At 40.7% G+C, this 6,517-nt stretch overlaps 1 long non-coding RNA gene across 1 annotated transcript; it reads right to left on the minus strand.

Annotated features, from left to right (window-relative positions):
• Nucleotides 1-301: 301 nt before the first annotated feature.
• Nucleotides 302-5,099, minus strand: LOC310838336. The gene is made up of 3 exons (XR_014560937.1): nucleotides 5,008-5,099; nucleotides 4,828-4,908; nucleotides 302-393 (listed from the first exon to the last, which is right to left on the minus strand). It is a non-coding gene; the product is annotated as an uncharacterized lncRNA (long non-coding RNA).
• Nucleotides 5,100-6,517: the final 1,418 nt, after the last annotated feature.

A 6,517-nucleotide genomic window follows, 5' to 3' on the forward strand; every position in this document is an offset into this window, starting at 1 on the left:
CTAAAAAATTAATGTGCATATAACTTACACTATTGAATCTGTCCAAAATGACTATATATCAATATTAATGCTTTTTGATTGTTATTTTCCAGGTGCTTTCATATAACCTGTCTTTCCACAGAGGGCTCATATAAAGTCTTATTTTGTCATTTTCTAAGAAGTTCTAGTGCTGATTCATCTTCTTTAAATCTTCTTTTCAACAGATCTTTGGAATTAAGACAAATGTTACAAATAAGGGATTAAACTAACAATTTATTTTAGTCTTCAGGGTTTTCCTCCTCCCTCCTCCTTGTTGGTTTGGTCTTTTTTGCTGATTCCCTCAGCGTTTGAAGATTACCGAGCTGCACTTGCAAAGGCTTCCGTTGTCTTTTAAATCTTTTCCTCTCATCTCATCTGCATTAAAAATTTAAACTTCCAACATTTAATAATGATGAAGAAGATTAACACTGGAGCATAAAGTGTGCAAGGAAATGTGTTTTCATTGTAGCCACTGATGGGCTAATAGTTCTAAAGGATATTTAAGCCATCATTTTTAATCACTGGGTTTTTAGAATATGTTCCTCCTATTTGTCACTTATATCATACTTTTGATGAAAAGAGACTTTCCTGTCATCTCATTCATCCTCACAACAAATCTACCAGACAATTTGTTTTCAATGCTATTTGTGATTAAGCCAACGCTGACAGCTTTGAGCCAAGGCCTCCCACCTGCAGTGAGTCCCATGTGTGAATTGACATTTAAAATTGGACCAGTCCAAAAACTTGCCCAAAAGTTGTTGGCCTGTGGTGTGGGAGAGAGGGCGCCAGACTTTTAAATCCTTTGATCTTCTACTTTCCTATATATACACATAGCCTGGTATTGAAATGCTGATAAGTCTGTGGTAAACTATCCTGTTGTGAAAGCAGGAAGGGACAATGCACAAGCAACTGCTAACCCCCACCCCTGCCCTCTAATGGCTGTTGGAGAAAGAAGGCTGAGTTTTTCCATTGCCAAAACATACAGTATGAGTATCAAGGTTTATAATTTGGTAAGAGAAAATGCTTGAAATTTGTCAATTGCTTAGGGACTGCTTTTGTCCCTGCTTAAACCTACTTTTGTTCTGAGTGGTGATCTGTGGGGATGATCTGATTATTTTGATAAGTAAGGCAGGCATCTTTGTCCCTCCAAAAATATTCTGTTGGCAGACGAACAGGCGAATACACAAAATTAAAATGTTCCCTAGACTAGCACTGAAGAACTACAAAGAGGGATAAGAACCAAAATAAACAAGAGCTTGGAGAAATAATAACCTAAACATTGGGCAATGTGCTGCTGCTGTGAAAGAGGAACTGAGCCTATGAACAGATGAAGGCTTAGAGGATACAGTAGCCAGGAAGCTAGACAAGAAGTGTATGGTATCTCCTAATCAAAAACACAACAACAACAGGAAACTGGTCTCCTCTCAGATACTATCAAGTCCTGGGCTACCTAGTGACTGAACAATATATAATGCTATAACTATATGACAGTAGTCACACTGCTGCTCCTCTTCTTTGCTCCTGTTGAGGCTTCCTCCTTTGGGGCAAATGAACAGTGAAAGCTATGAGAGTGAGGTGCCTTTTAGAGTTGGACTAGAAGAAACAAGAAATGAAGAGATATGACCAGCTTCAGAGAGGCAATGGAATAGGACAGGCTGGAAGGTTAAATCACAATGAAGGTCTCTTACTTTAAAGCACAGTAAAACAATTGTTGTTAGCTTATAACATAACACAAAGGAAAACAGAAACAATGGGTTGGGGCAGCAGGAACTTGGACTTGGCAATGGGCACTCCACTGAGATGTGCCACACATCAGCAGGTGCCCAAGGATACAAAACCTTGGCACCAGCCTTGGTGCTAGCCAAAGCCTTTCTGCTTCTGTCTTCCACTAGCGCCAGCACTTTCAGTAGGCGTCTTGTCCTGTTCGGACATCACACCTACCTTTATGTTCCTCTCATGGGGCTACTTGAAACACATCACTTCATGGTGCTGCATGGCAGGACCAGCCCTTAGTATTGGTCAGTCTAACCAATATTGTCTATTCTGGCTGGTGGAAGTTCTCCAAAACCTCAAGAACACCTCTTGGCCATCCTTGCTACCTCGAATTCTGTTTTTAATCAGAAATTCTAGGGACTGAGCCCTAAGTCTTTCTGTGAGAGAGGGGGATATTATTTTGTTTTTGTTTTAAATATATATTTTGTGCTTTTATCCTGTATTTTATCTTGTGAACTGCCCTGAGATCTTCAGATGAAGGGTGGTTTGTTTGTTTGTTTGTTTGTTTGTTTGTTTGTTAGTAGTAGTAGTAGAATGGAAACCATATGCTTTAGAACTATAAGCCCTCCCATTCAAATGTGATTGCAATGTTCAAGCTAGGCATATAAGACAGGAGTTGGGATGTATTCCCTTATTGGTAACCTTCCATGGGGTATGTGCAAGCAGTGGCAAGAGGCAAAACTGGGCAGAACACCTGATGATTGATGCCTTTGGACAGTGGCTACATTTCCACCATGCAAAAGTTATGGTGTTTCTGCAAACACACTCCACATTCCTATCTCTCCAGTTGTCACATCTAGGTAAGCATTATTGCAGTTCAAGGAAAGATTTCAGCCAAGCAAGAGAACTCATAGAGGATCCAGAGCAGGGCCTGGGAATAGACCGGAGGGCCAGTTAGAGTTATCTTAGGAAGAGAGAGAAGGAGGACAGAAATCCTCCACTGAATAAGAAGAGCTTAGTATTTTTATTCCTGGTGTAGATTTAAGTTTGAACACCAGATGCTGACCATAAACTGCCTCAGTTTAATTTTAGGGGGATTGTTTAATTTGAACTTATATGAAATTTTGAATCTCACTTGGGTTCTGTTTCCTAGCTGGTACTTCTATTTCATAATTTATGGAGCATTCGATATTAACTTTAGCCCCCAGGTGCTCAGGAAGGACTACATTTACAGGAAAATGATCATGGTCCAAAATATATATACTCTTGAGTAGCCAAACTAAAACCAATACAAGTTTTCCTGAGGATTACTGCCTTCCATGGAAATATCCAAAAATGAATGTTAACCTTCCAAGAAAAGGGATGGGTAAAAGTGTTATTATATATCCCAAAATGTGATTTAGCTTTTTCAGATTTGGAGCTGAATTATACAATGCAACATTTCATACATTCTTGCAGAACCTCATATCTTTTACATACATTTTTAATATAGTGACACTTCATAATTTTCCTCACAGTGCCATTATTACTTTATGCCTCCATTTCAGAGGAATATTGGACCAGTTATTCAGGAAAGTACATGTAGGTGACAATATTTTATGCTATTAAATGTCATGATCCCAAGTACTCTGGGCAGCAATAAACCATGTTTACACATAAACTGAAATTAATGAACATGGCATTAATTGCAACAGGTCTACTGAGAAAAACTTGGTTGAATGCCACCTTCTTTCTATTGAGTAAAGGTAAAGGTAAAGGTACCCCTGCCCGTACGGGCCAGTCTTGACAGACTCTGGGGTTGTGCGCCCATCTCACTCAAGAGGCCAGGGGCCAGCGCTGTCCGGAGACACTTCCGGGTCACGTGGCCAGCGTGACATCGCTGCTCTGGCAAGCCAGAGCCGCACACGGAAACGCCGTTTACCTTCCCGCTGGTAAGCGGTCCCTATTTATCTACTTGCACCCGGAGGTGCTTTTGAACTGCTAGGTTGGCAGGCGCTGGGACCGAGCAGCGGGAGCGCACTCCGCCGCAGGGATTCGAACCGCCGACCTTTCGATCGGCAAGTCCTAGGCGCTTAGGCTTTAACCCACAGCGCCACCTGCGTCCCTCTTCTATCGAGTAGGTAGCATTATTTTTCAATGGAGTTTTCTTTTAAACGGTTGTGCTTAGGACTGTAGCTTATACATTGTATAAACACTTTGGGGACAAAATACATGTTACAAAGAAGACACCTGGCAATGTGACAACTTTTTTAAAAATCTGAAAAGCAATTGCATGAAGCTGCTACCGCGAGCAGAGAAATGATGCAAGTTAGTGGGACTCCTTAACCCTTCATTTCCTGTTAAAGTTGTTTAGCTCAAGTTGTCTTTGCCAACTTACTCCCCCCCCCAACCCCCAGAAGCTAGAAGTTATGAGATCACCCTACATTTTACATGATAAGTAATAAAGCAGTAGGAGAAGGCAAGGGTTAAGCAGCAAAAATGGAAAGAATCAAGCAGTCTCTCCCATCATTTCTCTTTATTCTGAATCACAGCCCAAGGCTGTCTTTCAGGTTTCTTTTTCAAAAAGTCAAAATATGAGACTCCTTGTGTGTCTTCTGTGTAATATCTGTATTTACCATTATATTCCCTGCTCTCTGTTATAATCTGCAAGGTTGTGCTCTATGTGTAGTGGAAAGTATAGGGTTTGTGTCCTAACTTTCTGTTTCTCAAATAAATGTTGAAAGGGTGCTGCTTCTGTTCTGGCCCACTTCTCTGTTCTATCACGGATGACTATGCATGCCTATTATACTCTGGAGGTAGTAAATTCCAGCTAATTAAACATTTATCACAACCCCCGATGTTAAATTAAACCATCTCCTGTGTGCTTTTCTTGACCTGCATATCAAAGAGAGTGCTGATAGGGCTAGTTTCTCACCCCCAAACCAGATTTGACACAATTTTCTGTAGATCATTTGCCATGTACTGAACACAGACCTAGAGGGAGATTGTGGACTTGCAGAAATCATTATATATTATTGCGATTGTTATCATTATTACAGTGGGTTACAGCAATGCAAAATGTAAAATTACAATATTAAAATAAGTTAAAACAATTACAGTCCTAGTGCCCTTCTTATCAGGAAAGGATGTTCCACGTTACTGAAGGCGTCTCTGTCAATGCCTGTCATTCAGGCTTCCCTGCCCAGGCCAAGAGACATTTGGCAATCAATATTATTATTGTTTTTGTTGTTATAGTATGATATAAGCCATGTGGTCCCCAATTGGCTTACATCATACCTTCATAGCTATAGAAACCTGATCATTTCTAAATCAGATAACTATATGCAATCAAAATCTGTATGGGATAAACAGGCAGGACATTTGAAAGTACAAGCCCAAATCTGCATGGGAATTGAGTCCTGGGTCATCATGTGCGACAGTGCAGTGGGCATAAGCCTGCTCCACTTGTTATGCCCCCTTTGCCAGCCACTTCTGAGTTGCCACAATGCACACAAGCATGGTTGTGCATCAGTTGGATGCACATAAATTGGCCATTGTCTGTATAGTGATCCTATAGAATGTAGATGTAAATCATGCTGGTTCCAAAATCCATTCAGGAGTGGGGCTACTGCTGGCCCGACAGGCCAAAGCCTAGCAGAGGGAAAACAAGCCTTTATAATAGATTTAGTGCAGGCATAGGCAAATTCGGCCCTCCAGATGTTTTGGGACTACAACTACCATCATCTTTGACCGCTGGTCCTGTTAGCTAGGGATAATGGGAGTTGTAGTCCCAAAACATCTGGAGAGCCGAGTTTGCCTAGGCCTGATTTAGTGTCTTAATGTCTTTCCCACCATAAACTCGGGTTGTTGAAAATAACAACAACAACAACAACAACAACAATTCCCCAGCCACTCTGGGTTGCTTACAGTATATCTAAAAACAAAACAAAAACATCAAGCATTGAAAACCTCCCAATATTTCAGCTATTTTTATGGAAATTCGCCAAAACCTAGACTTCCGACATGGGTTGCCCTAAGTCCGGATTTTCCAGGACCTGACTGTCATATTCCAGCTATGTGCAGGAAATTCTGGACGTTTTGCAACCCTAGCATAAACTGTAAACTGTGAGGGCACATGTCTGGTTTTTAAATTTTTATTTTAAAGTGTGGATGTTTTTAATTTTATAATTTTATAAATACATTCATATTGTATTTTAATTGTACTATTTTACTACCTTGTTGTTTCCCACCCTGAGCTCCTTTGGGTGGGTGGGGAGTACAGGAGAGAAAATCATAAAACAAACAAATTGATAAAAAAGCTAAAAAAACAAAACAAAACTACAGGGACAATTCCTGTGGCCTATCCATAGGAAAGTTGAGTGACTTTCTTTCCTTCTGTTCCTTCCTGCCTTCCAGGCAGCTAATTCCTTGCGGTGGCAAAGATGTGCTCACTGAGAGACCGTCCTCTTCTACACCTGTGCTTCCCCAAAACTCTAAAGAGTCCTTAGTTCTCTGAGAAGTTAAGAAAATAATTTTATTGCCTAACAGGAGGGAAGGCTGCCTTAATTTTGTTGTCACTGGGAGTCTAAATGTGTAAGGACAGCTGCTGTGCTCTGGCGACAATGCAATCAGTTAATGCTTTCAGCAGGGAGACATTAGCCTTCTCTGCCTGCTAGGCAAGGGAAAAGAACTTACTCTGGAAACTTTTTAAAGAGGATTTATCTTTTTCTTGTGTGTCTTTAAACTGGAGAGAGATAGGAGGACCCCCAAATATGACTGTCTAACACGATCTCTGTGAGACTCATAT

Source organism: Podarcis gaigeae, assembly GCF_964106915.1.
Source record: "Podarcis gaigeae genome assembly, chromosome: 2".
Lineage (NCBI taxonomy): Eukaryota > Metazoa > Chordata > Lepidosauria > Squamata > Lacertidae > Podarcis > Podarcis gaigeae.